The sequence below is a fragment of the Meriones unguiculatus genome, chromosome 6 (genome assembly GCF_030254825.1).
Source record: "Meriones unguiculatus strain TT.TT164.6M chromosome 6, Bangor_MerUng_6.1, whole genome shotgun sequence".
Lineage (NCBI taxonomy): Eukaryota > Metazoa > Chordata > Mammalia > Rodentia > Muridae > Meriones > Meriones unguiculatus.
This window is the reverse complement of record NC_083354.1, coordinates 14917434-14943046: the sequence shown is the minus strand read 5'-3', so window position 1 is coordinate 14943046 and position 25613 is coordinate 14917434. Positions and strand designations below refer to the sequence as shown.

Below are 25613 nucleotides of genomic sequence, written 5' to 3'. Positions count from 1 at the left end.
TTTTTTTGTATGAAACAGAATAAAAAAGAGTAGGCTCTACAAGGCATCATGAACTGAGCACAAATGTTTTTACATTGTCCTAAGATTGAGTCTGTAATCTTAAGGACGAATTTGAGGAGCGGTTATTCTCAACATAAGGCTACTGACCTGCTGGGTACACTTGAGACCTTCTTAAAGGTATTTTTTTTGCATTCTTATCTTTGAATTCACTATTGAGTTATTCTTTCGGGTAGAAACCAAGAAAGATTTCCTAGGTCTTTTTTTTTTTTCTAAGCAATTAAGCAATGCTCATCAATCAGATTCTGCAGACAGTTTTTCAAGATTGTAATTGAGGTCGTATAACCTTGCCTTTATTGATGAGTACAAATCAAGATACAGAATTCAGATAAGAACTATCTGATCATAATTTGGAGAGAAGGTATTTAACAGATTCCAAAATATTGAGCAGTGTTTGAATTCAGGAACAGCCCAATTTGGTTTATGACTTTTCACTGAGACTATATCTGACATTGTCGCCTTCCTCTTCCCGTATGACTATAAGCTTCTAGGGTAGAACTGAGTCATTCATGTCTCCAGTGCCTGAATGATTGTCAATGCCGAATGCTTACTAGAGATGATGAAGGCAGATTTATGGGAGATCAAACTAGCTAAAAACCTAGATTTGAATTAAAACGATTTTAAACTTTCTAGCAATAAGAAGAGGCCAACGCTTTAATTACTGGGCAACAGTTAGTTGTTGTGATCTGTACTAGGATGAGGGATGAAGAGTGAAAAAAATAATAATAGCCTCCATGCTTTATTAAGATCAAATAATAGGGTTATCTGGAAAGATGTTTTTATACACACATACACATGGAGAGACATACATACATGCGCATATACTCCATAACATACAAAAATTGAAGTGACTTTTTACCTACTTTGAAAAAATTGAAGCCAGCTTTTTACCTACTTTGCTTGGATAGAATATACTTTAAACTCCTTGTAGGACCATTCCTATTACAATACTGGCTTTTATAACTCATTATTACTTATTTTCATTTCCCTTTTAATAACAGGAGTGAGAGAACCTTTGATGGGAGGTCTTGTTTTCTTCCTTCCATAGAGCCTAATACCTCTTGCCAGGGCTTCTTAAGTCAAAACACAAAGGCTTTGATCTCCACTCACGACTGGATGTCATTTCAACCCAAACACTTCCTCTGACTGCATTGTTTTTGGCTGAGAATCATAATATCATATATTGTCCCTTATCTAAAGTATTAAGATACATCTTTTTGTAAAATAGTCAATCAGTCATCACATTGTATCACATTAGAGCCATTTTAATCTACCGGAGTGATCTTCCCTCTCACCTGTACTTAACACATATAAGCATCTCACCGATAAGACATCTCACAACCTAGTGACAAGTACAGAAGGCAGAGACCAGCAATAGAAATTCAAAGGGAGTGATTGTTGACAGAGACACACCAGAAAAGCGGAGTTTTCAAGCTTCCATACCTGTTAAACCCACATAGACACAGTTGGTCTAATAGTAAGTTATTCATAGCTTTGTAATTAACCCAGAAAAACCACCCCACATTCTGCATGTTGTATAAACAGTCACAGTAGAATAAAAAGAGCATCCTCAGAGACCAAATATACCTTTCTCCATCAGAAAGGTACAAAGATTCCCCCTCCTATAACCCAAGCCTTACAGCAAAAAGAGAAAATTTGAACACTGTTGCTACAGCTTGCTGGGGTCTCCACTGTATGGATTTGGTGGCCATGTTTTATACTGATCATTTTCCACCATGGCTCATGATAGCTCTGCACATCTACTTCCACAGCCAATTGCTGAGTCCTCAGAACCGCTAGCACTCAGGAATATGGGGAGCGAAGGCTTTCAGCGGCTCTAGTTTCCCTTAAGTAGTATACTCATTATGAATTGCTTTTCTGGGAAAATGATAGATTTGGCACGACTACAATCTACTTCAAGGATGTGTGTGAACCCAGGTGTGGGTTCTTAGAATACTTTTCTCAGTGCTGACATCCAATCTGTACATGATGAATTATTTTCCACTGGATCGTCTCTATTAGCTCCAAAATGAAATAGAATTGCCACCCCCACCCTTGTATGTACAACCATCCCTTATCACTGACAGTGTATCATTGAACTGCCTAGGGAATGCTTCACGTATCCAGAGCACCAGCTAATCAACTTCAGATGGCCAGAAATACTGAACATACCATTATGAATCTTAAATAAGGTGATAATTTTGCAATGTAGCACTAAGAAGTCTTAAGAATTTTCCATGCCATCAAACTAATATAGAGAGCTCAGTGTTACATGTAAGATGCCAAGTCTTTTCTTTTTACATTTCTTTATGTAGTTATCATTAGTAATATTATTGTCACTGTATGTGTATGTGCATGGAGTCGGTCCTCTCCCATTACATGTGAGGTCTTTGATCTAACTTATGTTATCAGGCTTAGCAGCAAATGCCTGTACCGACTGAGCTGCATAGGCAGCCCTCAGGTCTTAATCGCATCCTCCCTACAAGTACCTATTACGTTTATCTTTTCTTAAAGCTCCTGCTGCAAATTAGTTAACGGTTCACCGAGTCTCAATTCCTTATTAGTTTGCGATGTTTCTTCATTAAATTTCGAATTATCTTTATCGCTAATTTCGACACATATGGTAATAACTTTTTGCATTTGAATATAAAACAACTGTTGTTGCTCAGTCTATTTTTATGTGGTATTAACCTTATCTCCTGTTTATGTTTCAATAATTGAACTAAAAGGCTAAGTTCACAGGGGGAAAGCTCAACTCAAATACAGACGTCTAGAAACCATGGCTGCTTGACAGAGACATTTCTTCAGACTCCGAAGGAAATTTAAAGATGGCGTCTAGAATTTCGTAACTCTAGCAGGATTTGAACTTTGTCCCACATTTTGTGGATTTTATTTTATTTTTTTCTGGCATTCTCAAAAATATACTCTTCATGCTCATAGGATTGGCTTCAGATTCTGAACCAAAAACAACCAGGAAGGTATAGGCTGCAGATAAAGGCTGAGGTAGGGACAAATGGCACCATTTCAGAATAAGCAGGTACCCTCAGAATTGCATCCAGAAAAAAGAAAACAGAGTATTGAAGGATTCCTCGACAATTTACTGTAACCGTGGCTCTTGCTGGTCGTGCAGGGAGCTGCGTGCCGTAAGGCAGGCACCATCGAGGGAGATGTGTCGTGAAAGTAAACAGAGTAGGAGAGAATTAGACTGCAGCTGATGTCATCTAAAGTCGGCCTGAGGAGTCTCAGATAAGAGGAGGTGGGGCATTTGGTATGGAATCGATAGAAAACATTGTTACTACAAAAATCAAGCTGAAGATGAAAAGTGGAGCTTCTTCTCAGAAACCGCAAGCAAGCAGAGGGAACAAACAGCATTAAGGAGTTGGTGTGGTCTCTAAGGTGACTTGGTGGTGACCTAGACAGAGCTAAGTAAGCAGCTCCTTACAGCATATCCACTTTCCATTTGTCATGTACCTGTATTTCTTTGGCATTTAGCCGGTGTGTTCGAGAGCCCATGGTCTGCTCGCTGCCTCCTGAAGTCAGGCCCTCCAGACAATGTGACTGGATCATGGTTGCTCTTCAGACCCTTCCAAAGGCAGCTCACAGGCTTGACTTTCCTCCATCAGCTGGTACTCTAGTACCACTGGGATTTGCTGCTTGCATACCGTGAAAAGCACATGAGAGTGCCTGTAGGGACCCCAGGGCCATAGATTTCATCCAAAGCAGGCTGTTCAAAACTATTCCAGTTTGCCCTACCTGTAGCTTCTGAGGTCATGACTATCTTGGGACACAGTAAAGCTTGAGATGTATCACTGGCTTCATTTCTTACCATCTCCTGCTCTGCAGAGGAGGGTTTCTTCTCCAGTTGCTGCTTTTTACCCCCTAATAACTGATGATAATACTTAATGGAAATTAAATACAAAATCAAACACATTTCTGGGTAGATCATTGTATAGAAAGAAGCTAGATAGCATGAAGACAACTGTGAATTCCAGCTGGCATTTATTGAACACTCAGCATTTATTATTTTAATCATTTCTTGTGAACACTGTGGGGAGGAATGATCTTTATGCTGTCAAAAAGAGAAAGAGAAAGAGAGCGAGAGAGAGAGAGAGAGAGAGAAGAGAGAGAGAGAGAAAGTGTGCAAATTTTGCATAGACACTATACTGAGGGGGTTGTAATGTAGCCGGGACTATTTTTATGAAAACTACAATAAAGCCATAATAATTTGAACTTCAAGTCAGAACCATAGGAAAACCTCATGATAAAGTATTTGATTTGTCATTAAGTTAGAAAAGTTGCTTCGTGCCATGAAATTTTGCAGCATGCCAGTGTTTGGGATCTGCGGCAACCTGTGCAAGCGGGGCAGGGACTAGGGAAGAAGGTTAGGAAGCCAAGCTAAGGGAGTAGGCTAGGACGTGCTTGTAAAAGAAGGGTTTGGGTTTTTGTTTTTGTTTTTTTAAAAAAAACTAAATAAGGTTTTCTTAAAAACTAAATATTGTATGCTTTACTTCATTTTTCACACTTTCAGTGTGTTTGTGTTACATTTGTGTGCTGTGTGTGTATCCATGGTTCTTTTAGGGGCAGGGAAGGACAACACGTTTCTCTGTATTTGGAGGCCAAAGGGGGCTGTCCAGAAACATCTTTCTTTACCCTTCCACGATACTGACTGAGGCGGGGTCTTCATACATGACTAGACAGCTTGCTCTGCGGATCCGTCCTCTCCTCCTGGAGTCTGGAATTGTAGGTTAGGATCCACACCTACGCCCTGCCCTCCCCCAGCATTTACAGAGGTTCTATGGATCTGAACTCTGAGCCTCATGATGACTATGCATCGAGGGCTCTAACCGCTGTGCCTTTTGACTGGCTTTTAAGCTTTGTTTTAAATACACAGAGGTGCCCGTGGGAACTTTTGAGGACAGTGATGTGTGTCATGACATTTTTTTTTTTTTTTTTTTTTAGGACAATGAACTTGGCAGGGACATGCAGAGCAGATGCTCAAAAGAGGTGTCGTCACAGACAGAAAGACTGGGAGATTGGGGAAATGTTCTAAGAATAAAACCATGAGGACATGGGCCGGGTGGTGACAGCAAAGTGAAGCATAACGGGGCAGGCGGGTGGGGTGGGGTGGAAACGCACATTGGCGAGGGCATACGAGGCACATCGGGGAACAGAGCCCTGAGCACAAGGAGACGAGAGCCTCCCCGAAACGAGCAACTCAGGAAGAGGAATCAGCCAGGAGAAGCTGCTGCAATCTCTTGCCTTCTTCCGTAGAAAGAAGTGGGGTGGCCACTCATGAAATTTAGGTCACCCAGTCTAGAAGAAGGTAGAAGCAGGGGATGACTGGATGAGGTTCAAGACGAAACAGACACAGAGATCAAGTACGGGGACACTGACTAGTGTGTAACCAAGGAGACCATTTACCAGTTCCTGCTTGTGTCATTATGTTCATCGTTATGTTCCAATAACATATCCACGCATGAATGTGTAAGTAAGCCCACTTTCCCATCTCACAGGCAGCTTTCTAAGAATCGTATTTATTTTTTATATGTATAAAGTGATCTATGTATTTCGGGTTCCTCTAGTTAACCTCCTATAAAACATAAAGTGAAATATGAATTCACTTTAGATTTCTGGCGCTTTGCTAGCTAAGTTTGTCTCTTTAGCCATGAGCCTCTGCAGTGTGGTTTTTTCTGGGTGTGTGTGCAAACCCAGATAGCAAGGCTGCCCAGGATGCACATAGATTTCATTTTTAGAAACAGCTTTCCATGAATGACTCTAAAAATGGATAGTAAAGTGACTATCACCATGTCTTACTTTTTGGTCTAAGAACCCAGGTCAGTCATGAACTCATTATATAACAGGCTGGCTTTGAACTCTTGATCTTCCAGCCTCCACCACCCAAATACTGGGATCACAGAAATGTACCACCATACCAGGCCTACCATTTGCTTGTTGGCCAAAAGAAGTGTTTTAACATCAATTGAAGCTGCAGAAAATGTGTTTTGACTCACAGATACAGGGTTTTCTCTGAGACACAGCTGGCTCTGTAGGCACAGCTTCTGTGTCTACAGACTCGACTGACTACAGACCCAAAGCATTTCAACTTTTTGCCTTCAGTGAGCAGGCACAATTGATTTTCTGTCATTGTTCCCTAAACAATCCCGTGTGCCCACAGTTTCTATGGCATTTGTATTCTCGAGGGCCACATTACAGAACTACACATTACATCCCCCTAAATGGGGGATGCATTTAAGGTTGTATGAAAATACGACAGCATTTTATATGAGGGGATTAAGCACACATAGATTTTGCTGCTGTCTGTTGGGTCACTGCACACACATCCTCCTTGGACACTAACTGCATGTAATTTATTACATCATAATCTAATATTCTGCCCTGTTGTTTGAAGAAAAATAATTTGAAAACTTTCAACCCAAACCTAAATAGAAGATTACTGCTTCCTCACTCCACCAGACAAGCACAAACTAGTTACACATTTTCCAGCCTGTTAGGAAATCAAAGCATAGCCAACAAACTCTGTTGCTACCTTGCCCAATGGAGTCTACCCTTTAGAACCTGAGCAGTGATGAGCTTATAAAATCCCTGCCCTGTGCAACTAGAGATGGTCTTCTGGATCAGAGACCCAGACAGAGTCAAGATAAGACAAAAGGGAAAACAAAGCCCAAAGATTACCTAGCTAGTGAGTGAGCCAGGATTTTTACAGTATATATTTCTGTTTCCTGCTGGACTCCCGCTGAAATGTGGCATTAGTCATCTAGGCAGGCTTCACTTGAAACTGCTATGCAAGAGTTTTCATTGATAAATAGCACATCTCCCCTCCCCCCCAGTTTTAAAGAACTATGTGCCAGTCAGTAATGGCATGGTTCAAAACACACCTGGCCCCCAGCCAGCATCCCTGAGGCTTTGTTCCCTCTTAGAAAGTGCCCTCACTGACCACACCTAAGTTACCAGCTTTTCCTACACATAAAACAATAAAGCTGGGGCTAGAGAAATGGTTCGGCAGTTAAGAACACTTACTGTTCTTGCAGAGGACTCAAGTTCAGCTCCCAGGACCCACAACAGTCTAAGCACAACTGCCTACAGCTTCAGTTCCTGGGGATCTGATGCCTTATTATGGCCTGCTCTTGCATGCCTGTGGCACACCTAGAGACAAGTGTGTACACATATATGTGTAAATAAAAAGTAAATAAATATTCACACACACACAAAGTCATCTCTGTCCAACGTTTTGTTCTCTCTGTGTGTGTTGTGTGTGTGTGTGTGTGTGTGTGTGTGTGTTTTGCATGTGTCTGGGAAAGATATTCTTAGAGAATGTTGTTTCCAGTTATAAAACATGCTAAGTAAAATATTTTCATGCAAAAACAGTTTTTCTCTATCAAAAAAAAAAAAAAAAAAAAAAAAAAAAAAAAAGGCAGATTGCACCCAGATTCTAAATGCTAAGAAATAAATTCTGTTTTGCCCAGAACAGGATGGGAGCCAGCAGAGACTGACTATAGGAAGTAGAGAGGGATGAAAGGTGGGACTTCAGAATTCTCAGGGGAAAGAAAGTGTCTGAGAAGGCAACTCACGTTGCATGATTATCTTTAAACATAAAAGTCCTTACTATGATTTATTAGGTTCAGTTGATCTTATAAGCCAGTCTTTATTTCTACAAAATATTTTCTAACTCTCTATGCAGGAAGAGCAATATAAAACATGAACTGCAAGCAGGCTATAATGATTTTTTGCATGCTGAGGCTATCAGGTACACTGTAACTAAAATATGCAAAGAGGCAGGAAGTGTGCCTGTGTCTTGGCTCACAGCCAGCCTTAAAAGCAGAGGACAGATGACTCTGTTTGTCCTCATGGTGCTTACATTTCCTCTGGGAAACTTCCACTGTGGAGGTTAGAAGACCTTCTTCTGTCTGCCTAACTATTTTTTATATAACATCTTTTAATGTAATTATCTGTGTGTTTGGGGAGGGGGCATGTGTGTCCCGTGGGGTGTTCATATAGATCAGAGGTCAACTTGTGGGAATCAGTTCCTTCCTTCCATCATGTGAATCCCAGGGGTCAAACTCGAGTCCTCAGGCTTGTTGGCAAGCACTTGTACCTGCAGCGCCATCTCCATGGCTCTTTCTGACTTGATTTTAACAGGCCGGAAGCTAAGCAAACACTGCTGTGGTATTTGTTATCTCTGTGGCAATTCCAGCACCAGGTATTAAGTCTTCTGCAGGCTCCGAGCTACAGGCTGAGAGGGCTATTAATAAACCCTCTTTTAAAAACAGCTGGAAAGGAATTAGAGCCTTTTCATCCAAACACAGATAACTGTGGGTCCAGAAATGATTTCCAACAATAACAAAAGACACGAATTCGATCTTGCAAATTTGCAATTAGCACTTGAGTGACGGTGTTCTAAATGTACATGATCAAGTAAGTTGATACTGGGTGGCGGCTACGATGCAGTCAGACAACAGCTTTCAATCTGTAGAGGTGCACTCTAGAAACAAATTTAGAATGCACTTAATAATTTGGGGAAAGTTCTGGTGTAGTAAATGTTATATGACTGAAGGAATACAAACCAGAAACAGACAGTAGAAGGAGGACTCTGGCTAAATGCTCAAATCCCATACAGAAAGGCAAAGAGGATGGACCTCAGAAGGAGAAAACAGGGAACAGTACAGAAGCCTGCCATAGAGGGCCTCTGAAGGGCTGATACCCTGCAGGGTATCAGAGCAGATGCTGAGACTTAAGGCCAACCTTTGGGCAGAGTGCAGGAAATTTCATGAAAGAAGTAGGAAATAATAAGACCTGGAGAGGACAGGAGCTCCACAAGGAGAGTAACAGAACCAAAAAAATCTGGACACAGGGGTCTTTTCTGAGACTGATACTCCAAACAAGGACAATTGATGGAGATAAACTAGAACCTCTGCACAGATGTAGCCCATGGTAGTTCAGTGTCCAAGTGGGTTCCATAGTAATGGGAACAGGGACTGTCTCTGACATGAACTGATTGCTCTGCTCTTTGGTCACCTCCCCCTGAGGGGGGAGCAGTCTTACCAGGCCACAGAGGAAGACAGTACAGCCACTCCAGATGAGACCTGATAGACTAGGGTCAGAAGGAAGGAGAGGAGGGCCTCCCCTATCAGTGGGCTTGGGGAGGGGCATGCATGGAGAAAGGGGAGGGAGGGTAAGATTGGGAGGGGATGAGGAAGGGGGATGTGGAGGGATACAAAGTGAATAAAGTGTAATTAATAAAAATTATTTAAAAATAGGAAAAAAGACGAGAACAAAATACAGGGGGCACTATATACAGAGGGAACTATATAGAATGGGCACTATATATAGGGGAGACTATATATGGGGAACCATACACAGTGGGCCGTATATACAGGGGCACCATGCCTCTGAAAACTCAGGGAGGGTGTCTGTATTACATTAGCTGAGAAGGAGGACGAAGAGGAAAGTGCCAGAGCCTCATGTGTGGATATTCCAAGACACTGGCTGGCCCAAAATGAGGGAAGACACCCAAGTGTTCTCATCTCTGCTGACCCTGCCATCAATCACTTCCGACCCCACACAAACATACGTAGAGTAATTTGTCTTTCCAAAAGGAACCTCCACACTTGCACCTGCCTGCAACGAACCATGGGTTTTTAAGCAATACATTCTGGTTGCCACATACTTCCTTGCTAGATACTGAAAGAATAGCAGCTTTAAGGTGCACTGTAGGGTCTAGGAAGAAACTGGTTGGTGTGGTTAATAAGAAACACGTGGAAAGTGACTTTTCTGGGCTTGTTTAGCACATCTATTTCCTATTCACCTGTATGAACACTGATTTCACAGGTGTATAGTGGTGAACACTCGTGGGAGACATTTCCAACTCTCTGATGAAAGGCCAACAGCAAATAACCACTAAGAAAAAACCAAAACAAAACAAAACCCTGCCTTTCCTTAGCTAGTCTTCCTCAGATCTAAGTCCAGAAGTCTACCAAACTGAGTCCCAACCAAATTTCACGTGGTTTGAAAACAAACTAGCTTGGAAAGGCAGTTCTCATTTGCCTATGAGATTCAAATGTTCTTTATCCAGTTTGGTATCAGCGTGTTAGTTTCAGAGCATTTATAACAATGCTCTGAAATGATTATTACCTTTCTGCTGGGATGTCTCACCTACAGATGGGTAACCTGTGCCCCACCACATGTCAACATACAAGAAATACACAGTGCTTTCCACTCCCATCGATGAACACTTTGTCCATCTTCTGTCCCAGCGATCTGCACGCTGCCTGCCCGTAGGTAGCCATCCTTTTCTAGTATATTCTACTACAGCAAGAAGGTCTCTGTAACAGCTCATTACCTCATTTTGGTGAGAAGCCCAACTCAGTACTCCAGACTGCTGCCAGTTGGCAAAATAAAAAATAAATAAATAAATAAATAAATAAAAGAGCTTGTTTTTACAAGAGCAGAGTGATGATTTCCCTTATGGAAAAAGGTATTCAACTGATCACTTAAGCCTCATTTGGCCCTAATCTATAGCAGCTGACATATAATTTTTTTTAAAAAAAAGTAGAAACAGCAATTAAAAGTCAGTGTTCTAAAGCTTTAGGATAAAATTGTCACATTGGCAAAAGCATGCAGGAAATCTAGAAAATATTTTATATTCACAAGATGTAACTTTTCACTTATTTTTTTTTCCTTCTTTCCAGAAAAGCTCATTTAAATGCACATGCATGCGTACAATTTGTTGTCAATTTCAGCCACTTTTGTGAAAGTACTCAAGAGTCAAAAATGGCAAAATTCTTTCCTTAGGAACCTTTCACTTACCACTCCAAAGACAGTTTGTTTTTTGTTGTTTTTTTTTTTAAGCTAATTCTTCTGCACATTGTCCACCCACCTCTTTCCTGTTGTTCTCTAAAGCCCTCAGGGAAAAGATGAATTTCAGCTTTGTCACGTCGCCTAGGTGCGACTGTTGCCCGGTCTTTCTCTTTATTATACAAGTATGTTGATGACGTAATTGCAGAAGTAAGTTGGTTCTACTCATGTAGCTGGGTCTTGAATTTTTTTTTTTTTTTAAGACTGCCTCTTTCCGTGCCAAAGAACAGTTGTAAAAACAGAACCAAGCAGTCTCACCTCTTGATAGTAAATCTTTGGGATCATCACCCCAAGGGACTGGCACAGCCCTGGGTAGACAGAAGCATCCCAAAGCTCAGCTGGCCCCAGACCTGAGGCTCGGCTGCACTCACAAGCCACAGCAGGCTTGGCTTTTAACCCTTTCCTAGAAGCTCTCAACTTTTCATCTCTCTTTGACTTTCATTTTCACCCATCACCAAACCTCGAGGGACTAAAGAGGACCCTGACTTTCACCCCAACCTTGTTTGCTCCTATGCAGTAATTCCCCTGAAAGTTGACTGCAAAGTAAGCAAACAGTTATCGCGCTGCGTTCAAAATAAAGTAAGGGGTCGAGAAGACCGTGATAACCAAGAAATCATCTGGATTAGGAGCCTGGAAGGGCGAGCTTTTACGGGGCCATCTTCCTCACGGAGAGAACCACGGGGTTGGGATTCAAAAGTGCAGAGAGGAGAGAATCATGGGGGTGCAGGCAGCGGCAGAGGCTAAATCTCATGCAGATGAGGCAGCTCGGCGAGAGGTAAAGAAAACATACCTGAGGGATTCTCCTTCTAAAAACGCACAGGCCAGCTGGGTTGGTGCTCCCCTTCTTTGGGGGTGACTGTGTTTTCCTTTCAGGGATCCCCCTTGCAATTGTGTTTCTGGGCTCTTTTCCTTTCTTCAGCCACAGATAGTTGCAGGAGGCGCAGGCAGCGTTCCTGCGCCGCCCCGACTCAAGTGCAGCCCGGCATGCCTTTGCTCAGAAACAAGGCTCGCGCTGCTCTTATCAATTCTATCACGCTCGCTCCCTGGGTAGCCTCCAAAGCAATTTTACAACTTAGCTGCTGGCAGGAAATCTGCCTTTCACTCTCTTCCTTGCCAGCTTCCTTGGGCAGCTCATTTCTCAGCCCTTTTCTCTAAGAAAGCGAAATGGGATCGCTCTCCCGCTCTCCTTGTTGTCGTCCTGGCTCACCCACAGTTGACCGTGCGGAGCAGCGCGGCTGAGTGTGTGCTGGGAACTTCACAGGGCGGCTGCAGCCCCGGGCTCCTCGGAATGCAGCAGAGACCTGAGCTCCCAGCCTCCTCCATTGGAGTCCAGGCTCCCTCTGCTGCGCCAGCTGCATAGAGCCGCGTGAGAGGGCTCCTCAGCCCCGGTCCCCCCGGAGACTGGAGACGCTCTGCTGCCAGGTGTGGTCATCACCACACACCCACACCTCAGTTAGCAGGGGCACAGCTTCCTGCTGGGGAAATGAATGGACGTGGGCGCCCGGTGGTTCCTGCATCCCGGGCGGGGAGGGGGAGGGCAACATAGGTGACCCTCATAGGGCCAGTAAAATAGATAATTATTAAATTAACCATGCTGTTTAATAACCATTACTTCAGATGCTGTTGGCCGTGCTTGGGCAAAGTCCACTGTTCAACCTGAGAAGAGACCCTTAACAGGACTCTTGTTTAGAGGGAGACTATCTTGGCCTCCCCCCAGCTTTTTTTCTTTTTTTTTTTTTAAGTGTTTGTAGATTGGAAGGTTGATTCCTCAGTAATTAGAATTAGACACACATATGCTTATCAAAGTAGGCAGTGGAGAACCCCGATAGCTCAAAGGATTTTCTTTCTCATGCAGTAATGTCCTCCCGATGTGGCTGAGAATTGAATGGGCTTGCTTTCCTTTTTAGCTTAGCTGAGTAGAGGAGGTGGGGGGGGGAGTCACCACGCCTACCTTCCATCAATTAAGCATTTTTTAATCCTCTAACCCTCCCGTTGAAACAAATATAAAAAGTGCTGCGCCTTAAAATAGAGCCTTAAAGAAGCTCAAGTCTGGGAATAATTTGTAGGCTTTAAGCTGCATCTGGTGTTCTTCTGGCTTACTTCTTTTATTTCCCTTGCTTTGTGGAAAATGGGAGGATGGGGGCTGGGGAGGTGGCTCAGCCCCTAAAGTTTTGGCCACATAAGCATGGGGACCTGAGTTCAGATCCCAGGAACCTTCATACAAAGAATGCCTGTGTTTGCCCCTCAGTGCAGGGGAGGCGGGGACAGAGTGTCCCTGAAGCTCACTGACCTGGCATTTCATTCTGGGGAATGGAACCCAGAGTTAGATTTCCTAGCTCTGTGCTGAGCGAGAGATCTTGCCTCAAAAATAAGGTGGAGAGGGACAGAGGAAGGCATCTGTTATCAACCTCTGGTCCCACACGCACATACATATGGACACACATTTGCATGTACCTGTACATGGATGTACATACATACACACACATACACACACACACACACACACACACACACAGAGACTTGGATGATATGTCCCACCTGACAAACCTATCAACTAGTGGCTGGGATGAAGCAGCATAAGAAGGGTGCATCCGGTTTATAATCCATTAGTCCAGCCCACATAAGGCTAGGTAGGTCAGCTTTAGGAGTGACGCCCCTGTCAACATTTGATATGCAACAGCAGCCCACTTACACGATTTCAGACAAAACTTGTGTTAAGACACATTCTGGGGCGGAGGAAATGTCACGGTCAGCAAAGGGGTTGCTGTGCAAGCCTAAGGCCTTGAGCCCAGATCTTGTGATCCCAGCAATGGCAAGCTGGAAGGTAGAGGCAGGAGGATACATGATGTCCAATGCCCAATGGGCCTAGTCTGCTTGGTGAAGTTCAGGCTACTGAGAGACCCTACCTCAAACAAAGCTGGGAGGGCACCTGGGGAATGGAACCCAGAGTTGTCCTCCAACTTTCACATGCAAACAGCTACACGTACCCACCCACAGCCACGAATACACTGACACACATACACACACACACACACACACACACACACACACACACGCACGCACGCACGCAGGTACGCGTACATATTGTGCCGACCATATATAACAACCAGTCGATAACATTATGTGATTTGAAAACAGATGTGCTCCAATTTGACGTAGTGTTGTGCCGGGTCCTGGCGGGTGGCCCTCTCTATTCCTAGCTCCCAGTCTCTGTGTTAGCTCAGAGTGGCTCAGCCTCCCCAACCTGCTGCTTAAGTGACTGTTAATGGACATGAGCAGCTGCTCAAGGTCTAATGAACCACATCAGGAGCAAACACTGAGGCATTGTGCTCCCTGCCATAGGCAATCGCCAGAGAGGCCGAGAGGACAAAGCTCTGCTGCCCTCGGCTGTGAGCGCTTGAGAGCAGCAAGGGGAAACGGGTGGATTCTAACAGTGCATGACAGGGCAAAACCCGACTTTTAAAGTATACAAGCATCCAAGCTTGGGAAGGCATTGTTTTGGAGGATGTCCTTCAACACAAAAGAGGAACACGTGTCCATACTGCTTTTCCTTTGTGTACAATAACCAAGCCAGAATGGGGCAGTTAAGCTGAGCTGTGAGCACTCAGCAGCCAGCATAATGCAAAGAAAGCATGGATTGTGACATGATGCCATTAAGTGTTCAAACCTGCAGAAGGAGATGCAAGGTGACGCTGGCTGTGCGTGGTCTACACAGCGTGCGTGCAGGAGCAGTGAAGAGTCCGGAAAATATCACTACACTGCAAGTTTACCCCTACAGGATGCACAAGGCTCAGCCCAGCTTAAGAGAGGACGTTTAGAGAAAGCACCAACAGACCCTGCACACACTGAACCATTCCTTCAGCTGTCAAGAAGACTCCACTCTCCATCCAGGGACCAATAATTTGATCACTGTTGCTAAATGTTAAACACACACACACATAATACAACCAGTCCTCAAGTGTTTGCTGTCTATACAAATGAATTTGCAAAATGACTTATTGCCAAGATGATTGAGCACAAAAGCAATTTTGAAGTAGGACGTTGATGTTTCTAGCTCCAAGCAAGTGAATAATGTAGAGAAAAAGAAATGGTTTGGAAGGATCTTCTGAAAAAGATAATTTTAAAAGATCCACTTCATATAAGTTACATGGTGACAATTAACACGCACATTAAACTCTCCTTGGTGCTTTCCAAGAGTATCCGGGTCATTTCACCAGTGAACTCGGGGCAGAATAAGACAGAGCTGGAGTCAAGCAGGACTGCAACCCCATTTTCACTGCCGTTCTTGGTTTTCTTACTCTGAGCCAAGCAAACCGCTATGTCCTCAAGACACTCAAGGAGCCCAGAAGGATGTGACTGGCCAGCAAGTAAGGTCTCTGCCAACAGCTGGGAAGAAATGGGAACCTCCTCCCCACAGAATCCATGCTGAAACTTGATCATCTAAGCAACGGTGGTCCAAGTGACTGCAGCCTTGACTGACAGGGTCTATGAATTTGCCCTAGAAACCCTGAGCTGAACACCCCATTGTCTGATGCCTGCCAGAAGACAGGTAAATAAACCTTTCAAATTTCAAAAGCATGAGTTACATTTATCTGTTATTTAACTTTGTAATTTCAGTGGATCAATTTGTTTTAAGTAGGAAGATTTTAGGCTCAACCAATCCAGCCACAAGATAATCCCACCAAAGTTGGCAATAATATCATCTGTGCATTCTCCAAAGTCATGTGACGTTTCTGTGATAGCACTGGTTTATCAATGAATGTAGCTGCCTATTTGCTCATATGCCTACCTGCCCTTGCTAGACAGTGATTCTCTTGAGAGCAGAGAACAAATCATCCTTTTGTCACTGTGCCCAGCTGAAAACATGTTCATCAAAGGATGTTTGAATGACTATCCAGTGTGCTTAGCAAAGCACATATCTGATGAGATTCAGGACCCAAGGTGAGTCTTCTTGTAGCCAATGAATTCTGTTTTTTGGTCCAAATGGTACTCCTTAACCCTCAACAACAGCTCCACTAATGTCTGTAACAACAGCCAATGTCAAACTTTCAGACAATGTTATGGAGATTTTATCTGCTATTTACCTTTCCAACCCTGGCAATCACGGTTTCCCTAATTAAACAAATAAACGCAGTAAGGCTGCTGGGCAGACCAGAATCTACAGAACTAGGGGCACTAAAGATTGGATTAAAAAGCAGGACTTCAACCCCCACTTCAAATGTTGCTCCACTATGAGGCTGACATCATTATAGATGGCAGAAGTCACACGTTTTTAAAATAATGGTTAAAAGGAATGAACTTATAAAAAGAAGACACTCTTCTAGATTATTTCTGCTTGGGAAATAGTCACCAGGCACTGGATATTGATCATTCGGTAGTTAATTCTCCTTGGTTGGCAGAATCTAGACTTTTTGTCCTGTTGTATTTTTCTTTATAAAGTTAGTGTCAGCCCTCTATTCTAGAACACTGTCAAGTGTCTAGTGAGAATGTCCCAGTTTTTAAAAAGCTCATTTGGACACTACCAAGTTCAAAACAAAACAAAACAAAACAAAAACTTCTCCATTCTCTGATTACCCCAGCCTTTGTTGATCCAGCTGTGACAGTGGCTGTGGAATAGTGGGAGGAGGGTTGGTTGGCAGTTTGGGCGCTACACATCTTTCTGACTTTGGGTCATGTTTCTTACCCTCTCTAAGCTTAAAGTGAACAGGAAACAAAGAACGATCACTATAATTGATCTTGTTGCTCATGCCTGAAATGAGACGATTTCCTTCAGACAACCTAGGAGTCACCAGTACCGATTGGCTAATCATAACCCAACGCTCCTGCCAAATCTCACTGCCGCGTCTTCTTTCTCTATGTAATTATGATATAGTTAGGAGTCAGCTTGACATTTCACGTCTGAATTCAGGTAGTTTTTTAGTAGTACGTGGAAGCCTCCTCCTTCACAGCTCTGATGTTTCCCACACGGACACCATCGTTGTAACGCAGCCTCGGCTTCCTATGTTTGAATGCGCCATGATCTCAGTAGTGTGTCCCCTTTTAGGTTACCCATGGATTTTTCGAGTACGGACTTCAATTTTCTGTGACAAAAATAAAAACTATCTTTTTTATCGAGCTAGGCCAGTTATCCTTAGTTCTTCTCTTTGTTACAAAAAAAAAAAAAAAAAAAATCAAAAGAACCCAAGGTTTCCTTTTATTGTACATTTCTAAAAACCATGAAACTCAGTTATCCATTCTACTTAACCCATTCTGATCTAACTAATCATAACTCTATTTGTATTCTTTTAAGTTATTGTATTTCTTCTCAGACTTCAGGCTTCTAAATCACACAGAAGCACTTGAAAGTGGCAAATCTTTGGGCAGAATCCAAACAAGAACATATAATGAATTCATTCACAGGCATTCAGACTGTATCTGTTCCTTATTTACCGCTGGTGACTAATTAGAGAGCCTCTGGCCCCCTAAAATAAGAGAAGAGAAATACCAAACTTATATCACATACAGATTCTTCAAAATAACTTCCGTATGGTCTAATTACAACTGCAGCTATCTCTCCTGCTGCATAGCACGGCCGTCAGTATAGGGTAGTGTTAGATTTAATCCTCAGTCTTTTCCATAACCACTTCCTGTTCTGCATTCTCAGAAGGACCCCATCCAGGATAGACACAGAAGAATCGGGAGCATGTGAATAGCTTCACTATGATCTCTCTTAAGGTCAACATCGCCCTTAAGTTCTTCCCTTCAGAGAATTGCCTCTTGGTTCTCAACTTTACTTGAGAAACTCTCTTTTTCAACAGTAATGTCCAGACTTCCCTCTCCCTGAAGAAACCACCATTCCTCTCTTTCGAGACAGCTATGCTTCTGTTCTGGGCCTGGAACAAAAGGTGTGGTGTGTGGAAGGAAGATTGGTATTAGGGCTGAAGGTCATGCTTTGAAGGTCCCTTTTTTTTTTAAACAATTCTGGCTGTGAGCCTGCTGGATCTTGGGGTGGCTGGGTGCTCTTCCTCTGAAAATAGCTGGGTTGCATTAAATACATGTGATAGCTCCACAGGTGATGAGCTCAATTCCCCAACACTGACTCCACGTCTCACTGCTTAGTCCTGGAAGAGATCAAAGCCTTCAGGTCTAACAAGTGGTGGTGAAACCAGAAAAACTGAAAAGTCAGGTCTGTTTTTGTTTGTTTGTTTTATTTTGTTTTTAGCAAAGGGTGAGCTATTCTTCCCAGCTATTTTAACATTAACGATGCAGTGACTTAAGGATTAAAAGACCCAGTGAGTCAAAGGAGAGAACGCTAGCTCCTTAAGATCGCTCTTGATGTGCTCAAAGAACTGGGAAGCTCAGCGCCTCTTCCGGATGGCCTAACTATCAGGGTCTTCCTGTTTTGTTTTGTGTCATTTTCAGAACTACTCCTGGAGAGGAAAAAAAATCTATAATATTTTCCCCCTTATTTTTTTTAATTCCAGCTTATTTACTTTATGCCCCAAGGGTGCTCCTTCCCTCCCCTCTTCCCAGTGCTCCTTCTCTCTCCTTCCCCCTTCTCCTCTCTTTTTCTCCCCAGAAAAGGGGAGCCTCCCTCCCCATATTAACTCTCCCCAGCACATCTCAGGACTGAGCATATCTTAATCCCCTGAGGCCAGGCAAGGAAGCTCTGCCAGGGGGAAGTGATCCAAAAGCAGGCAATAGAGTCCATGTTAGAAACAGCCTCCCTCTACAGGTGCCCCACATGAAGACCAAGCCACCCAGCAGCCATATATGTTCAAGGAGCCTAGGTCCAGACCATACATGATGTCTCTATAAAACCCCATGGGTCTGGGTTAGTTGTCTCTGATGGTCTTCTTGTGAGGTTCCTGTCCCCTCCAGGTCCTTCTATCTTTCCCCCAACATGTCCATAGGACCTGTAGAGTTCCACCCCATGCTTAGGGCTGCAATTCCCAGCATCTGTCTCTATTCCCTGCTGGCTGGCCTCCCAGAGGACAGTGAAGTTAGGCTTCTGTCATATGTATCTTTCTGGATCTGGGTTACCTCACTCAGGATGATCTAATTCCAACCATTTGCCTGCAAATTTCTTGATTTCTTTGTTTTTAATAGATAAGTAATATTCCATTCCATAAATGTGCCACAATTTCTGTATCCCTTCTTTGCCATCAGAGAAATGCAAATCAAAATGACTCTAAGATTCCATCTTATACCAGTCAGAATGGCTAAGATCAAAAACTCAAGTGACAGCACATGCTGGTGAGGGTGTGGAGAAAGGGGAACACTACTCCACTGCTGGTGGGAGTGCAAACTTGTACAACCACTTTGGAAATCAATCTGGCTCTTTCTCAGAAAATGGGGAATATTTCTACCTCAAGACCCAGCTATACCACTCCTGGGCATAAACCCAAAAGATGCTCCACCATACAACAAGGACATTTGCTCAACTATGTTCATAGCAGCTTTATTCGTAACAGCTAGAAACTGGAAAAATCTGTAATCTTAATGGTTTCATATTTGCCCATGAGATGTCCCTGCAGTGGACATTTAACATGCTTGGAAATAACTCTCATCTATAAACTGAGCTATTTTGTTCAGGAGGGAAAGGAATCAATGTCTTGAGTAAAATTTCAACACAGTGAAAGATAAATAGTTCCTGGGTTTTCCTTTCTTCCAAAATGAACAATGACTTCTTTTTCTTTCTTTGAAGACTAAAGCATGCAACCATGTATGGTATTAGGCACTAAGTTTTGCTTTATTAAATAATCTTTACTCTTCCATAGGCACTTTTTACAATAGCAATCAATGTCTAGAAAACATAAGAACAACTGTGATTACAACATAAAAACTATAATAATCAAATAAAGTTGACAAGGGATTCAAACGGATATTTCAGTGAAGATACACAAATAGCCAACAGTCAAATAAAATTATACTGGATATGATTAGTTAGTAGAGAAGTGAAAATCAGAACAGTGGGTCAGTGTGTGCCTTTAATCCTGGCACTCAGGAAACAGAAGAAGGCAGATCTCTATAAATTGGAGGCTAGCCTGGTCTACATAAGAAGTTCCAGGTTAGTCATGTCTACAGAGTGAGGCCTTATCTCACATAAACAAACAAATATACAAACAAGCAGAACTTCAAACCAACAACAAAAGCAAATAGAAAATCAAAACAAGAAAATATGAACTTGTACATAGTAAAACAACTCCCCAAATAAATTAAGCAAAACAAAGGGTTGACAAAGATGTGAAAAAATTGGAAACTCGTTACACTGTTGATAGAAATGTAAAATTGTACAGCCATGATGACACTCAGCAGCACAGGCCATCAAAAATTAAGGTCATAATTAGTATATGACCCAAAAAATCTAATACCTAATTTCTGGACAGGTATAAAAAAATGGAATCTAGATGTCAAGACATAACCATACTGTAGTTTCATTCATGGCCACAGTTAACCTAACGCCTATTCATATAGGTTTTTTTTTTAAGGTGGTATGTGTACAGAAAGTTATTTAGCATCAAAGAGAAAGAAAATCTTGTCATTAGCTTCACCCTTGATGAAACTTGAGGATATTATGCTATGTGAGATAAAGTAGACACGAAACAATAACTCTGTATGGTTGGGGGTTCCACTGGCTCAGGGGCCAGTTGCTTGGAAATTAAAGACCCTTAGCTTGAAGACACAGCTTTAGTTCCGTGGGTCAATGGGAGAGAGAACTCTACTTGGGGTGCAGGTGAATGAGGAAGGCCTGGTGTGCCTTCAGCTATACTTGACTCAGCTTGCCATGGCTCTTCTACATCACTCAGGGTAATCGTATTTGGGTTATCTGAGGTATAGTCTCAAGTCTTTGTCCCAGAAGGATCAGGTGTAAAGAAATTGGACAAATGTGTTTCCTCAGTGCATTCTCTGTCCTTAGCATGACTGCTTTTGCCACCAACATGGCAGTTGGAACAGCAAGAAAGCTTGTGCCTACTCATCCCAAAAGTCAGGGATAGGGGTCTTGGGATGTAGGCTGGTTTGATAAACTTCTCAGTTTATCAGAGTTTCCTGTCCCAATTGGTTGCACTAATATCTCTCTGTTGCTTGATTTCGATGTTGTTTCTTAGTGTAATTCCATCACCACATCAGCTTCTTTGTGAGTTGTAAGTGCTCGCACTTCTTAGACTTCTGTCTGAGTCTCATTGGCGGCTGGGTAACTCTCATCAATGTCAAAGTACCCATGCTGGCCACAGCCACTGCTAAAGGAATGGCAGGAAGAGCCTTAATTCTAAACAGTTTATTCCTGGTAGGTTTAACAAACCAGTATATGGGACATAGACAGCCAGCTTGCCAATCTCTCAAACTGCTTCAAAGAAGGCATCCAATTCTGAATGGAGACCCTAGCTTGTTTTAATGTTTACATGATGTGTACATGTGTCTCTGTGAATATGTGCATTTAAGTGTGGGTACCTGAAGAGGACAGAAGAAGGCATCAGATTCCTTGGATCTGAAACTACAGATAGTTGTAAACCACCCAATGTGTTTTCTGGTGTTCTGTAAGAGCGACAAGTACTCTAAACCACTGAGGTATCTCTCCATCCACTCTCCCAAGATTCTGGCTTCTTACCAAAGGATGAGCCTCTATTCCTTTTTCTTTCCAATAAAAGAGATGATCAGGGAACATTTGACACTTAGCATTCATGTGAATCTGGCCTGAGCAGCGAGATGTTTGTAATGATCTCAGTTGCATCATGTTCAAATGGGTGATGGATGCTTTGGTGAATGAGTCTAAAGGCAAAACTTCCATGAATCAAAAAGGAGACGATGCTCAAGGGTCCTCACTAGATCCCAAGCCTGTGAAAATATAATAAGTTCTTGTACTTTGTGAATTGTAGGCTGGGTTCAGGATTTCAGGACAGGCTCCATCTCCCATGACTAGTTTAGGAAGAAAGAAACCACAGTAAATGAAAATAATCCCAGCCACATTTTGCTAACTTACCCACAAGGCACAGCACTAACTGTCTAATTCTCCATCTCACGTTCTCATCTTACTGCTCATATGAAATGACATCAACCAAGCTCACACAATCTTCTCCCATGATTTGAGGGCTGCCAAACCCATGATCTATGGGATATTTGGCGACTGTGCTTACTTGGAGGCCTTTAATGTCTTTTTTGAAGCAACATTCCACATATAACGCCAAAAGACAATTGTCAATTTCCCCAGGTCAGTTCTAGCTTCCAGACAATCAGTGATCTGGGAGTGTAATCAGAGATGGCCTTTACATTCATAGTACTGAGCTTTCTGATCCTAACACAAGTCTCTTTAGGGAACACACTGATATTGAGAAACTCAAAAGATCAACCATGATCTAAACCAGGACATGTTTGTGTGATTGTCTCTGCAAACGGGGGAAAGCACTTCCTCTCCACCTATATTGATCTGTGTCAAAAACTGTCTTGAGCAGTTTTAGGACTCATCTGTAGAGCTGGGCAGGTAAAGTGGGAGAGCAAAGCCAGTCGCCCACAGACCACGCATGAAAGCACTTGACAAGACTCCTGATGAGAACAACATAAAAGGCAGCTACAAGACCACAGTATCTGAATGATTGAGACTGGAAGGAGGAACCAGATCAAGAAGGACTTGAGCCGGGTTAGTCCCAAATTAGCAAAAGTTTCCAAGAAATAGCGAAAGCAGCAATTGATGCTCCAGTCCAGGAGCACTTTCAGGAATATATATATATATATATATACACACACACACACATATATATGCATATGTATGTATATATACTATATAACATATATAATGTATACTAAATACTATATATACTAAATAAATTATATATAATATTATATATATTATGTATTATTTAGTATATATACTAAATGATTATATATTTTTTAAATTTATATATTTTGTTTAATTTAGATATATAGATATATACTTAGACAGATAGATATAAATAGATAAATGATAGAATGTGTTCAAATTACATGCAAAATTATTAACAGAAACAAAATGGGTTATAGTAACATCTCACAGACACACACACACACAATTCAGCATAAAGACAAGTTCACAGAAAAGTTTTAAGAAGCTGTACCTACTCTTTCAAATACAGATTAAATTTCTTTAAAGAATTAAGGATAAAATACATTACAATAAATAAGCTCTAATTAAAAGACTCTCAGAAAGTGACAGAATTCAGAAAGGTAAAAGCAACTTTGATTCAGAAATGAAAGAATAGAGTTTATAAAAATAACAGTACATCACAAGAAATTAAATAGCATATTTAAATGGAGAAAAGAGAAAATGGTTAAAATCATTTATAGTAAAATGACAGCTCTGGAAGCCAGGCAAAGGAAACCTAACAAATGGAAACTCTCAAAGAAGAAAGAAATACTGACGTTTCAATTCAAAGGACGTTTACTGGAATTTAAAACAAGCAAACAAAACAATACAAAAACCCACAACGAATTTGAAAGGCTTTGTGAGAGAACACACAGTGTGCCTGGGAGTATCAAAGCAGTACCAGGAGTCTTTCCTGTCCCCTAAACAGCTAGAGAAAAGATAAAGCTTTTGTTGGGGGCGTAGGGGGGCAAAATATTCAGATTTTTGACAAATTTTTTATGTCCAAAGACAAGAAAATTACAGCATTAATGTAGTTTCTCAAAGAAAACAAGGATCTGACCTCATGTGACCTGACTTCGATGGATTACAAACAGAACCAGCTTTAGATACACAGACGCCAAGGCAGAGGCTTTCCTGCAGTCTTTTCCTAGGGATTATACTATAAAAATTCAGATGTCGGTGCTATCAGGACATGTTGTCCTGAAAGCTGGTCACTCTGAGCACTGATGCCTGTTGACATCGCAAGAAGGAGAAGTGGCCAGACATAGTGTGTCTTCTGGTTAGAACACCGAGCTACCTGTGATGTAGACAAAGAACACCAACATTGATTCCAAACCAGTGGCAGAGTCCACTCCTTGATTCACTGAAGAGTTAGCAAACAGAATGTATTGATGGAGGAGTCTGTTTAGCGAAGCACCAAATGTGGGGAATTTTATATAGTATGTGACCCTTCAAGGTCTTTCCAAAACAGTTTAGGAGAGACAGAGATGAAGAGACAGACAGAGAGAGAGAGAGAGAGAGAGCCATGGGGGTTGGGGAAAGGATTTGAATAAGAGATGGGGGGACAAGTTAAGATAAAAGTACACTTAGAGACGACACCACAGTAGTTATCTGAAATCTTACTAAGAGGGGTGGGGGCAGGCATCATGATGAGATCCTGGAAATGTAAACATTCAGATGGATATTTAAGGATTACAGAAACGTTGCTGATTATGAAATAATTGTGTGTTCAAATGGATATTTAAGGATTAGAGAATCATTGCTGATTATGAAATAATTGTGCAGAAGGCTGCATCAGGTGATGGCGTATTTAAAAATGCACACTGAAGTATTTACTAGTGAGATAGTAATTTCAGTTCACTTTCAAATTAGTGCAGGCTACTGAAGAGGGAAGGGAGGGACAGAGGAGTGACTGATGGTGGGTTGATAATCTCGAAAAAATCCCGTGAGTCTTTGGTAGGTGCCTGGGACTTCCTTATAATAAGCTGCCTACTTCCTGTATGTGTCAAACTGCAAATAGTACATCAGTTTATCTTGTGCTATGATGCCCGTGATGGTAAGGCACAGGCATTTCTAAGCCATTGTAGATATAACTCATCTGCGGTTCATTAGCAGACACTGAGAAGAAGCTTATCTCGTTATCACCTCTTCCCCATACAGCTGTGTTTTCTTGCCTAAAAGAGTATATTACATCTAGGGAGCAGAACACAGGGCCAAAGCCATGAATAGCCATTTCAGTCTCTAAAAGACCAGAGACTGGCTTGGGAGATGGCTCACTTCCTGCATAAGCGTGAGGTCCTGAGTCTCATCCCCTAGCAGTGGAGAGGCAGAGACAGGCACACACACACACACACACACACACACACGCACACACACAAATCAGAGACCGTTTTTAAATACTGCCAAGATATAATTGGGCACTGATGCAGTTTAACAAGCCTCCCATACACAAGTCTCGCTGACTCTACTAGGACAGCTACATCATTAAGGGCCAGTGTGTTTCTAACATGGAGAAGAAGGTCTTTCACAAGAAGATCCCTTCACAGAAATCACGGCAACTCAGGAGGCATCTCAGCATGTCCTGTGCATGGCTGATTGTGGTTGGCAGCATGGCTTTAAGCCATGGACAGCATCCTTCAGAGAGAGCAGTTCCTGTCATCACCCTTAGGTGCCAAAGGGCAAAGATAACCATGCATTTCCTTCCACATCTACGTGGCATCTTATAGATCGCCTTTAACAGTGAAGGTACAGTTTTGGCCAGGGATGATGGAGTTCTGGATTAGATGGCAGGGGCTGTTTCTTCTTCAATGAGGATTTAAACACCTCTGAGTTACACATGAGCGTCACTGCAGAATCTAATCTCCCCTCCTCAGATGTAGTCCATGACCTCGGAGAATGAGAATTACGCACTTTGAAAAGGGGGCCATTTTAACGCACTGCTCACAGATACTTCACAGGAAAAGCTCCCTAAAATCCGTACTGTTTTGCTGAGTGACATTCTTCAATTTAAACTTCCTTCAGAGCCGGAGAAATGGCACCACTGCTAAGATCCCTGGTTGCTTTTCCAGAGAACCCAGGCTCAGTTCGC

General features: G+C 42.3%; 1 protein-coding gene across 3 annotated transcripts in view; it reads right to left on the bottom strand.

Annotated features, from left to right (window-relative positions):
• Unc13c (unc-13 homolog C) overlaps nt 1–25613 on the bottom strand; it is a 483555-nt gene that overhangs the window by 431353 nt on the left and 26589 nt on the right. For 2 of the 3 annotated variants that reach the window (XM_060384762.1, XM_060384764.1), the window contains exon 1: nt 11720–12350. The exons of the other annotated variant lie outside the window; for it this stretch is intronic. The gene's annotated coding sequence lies outside the window, so the exon portion shown is untranslated. Of the gene's footprint in view, nt 1–11719; nt 12351–25613 lie in introns of those variants that run through there. 3 annotated transcript variants of the gene reach the window in all.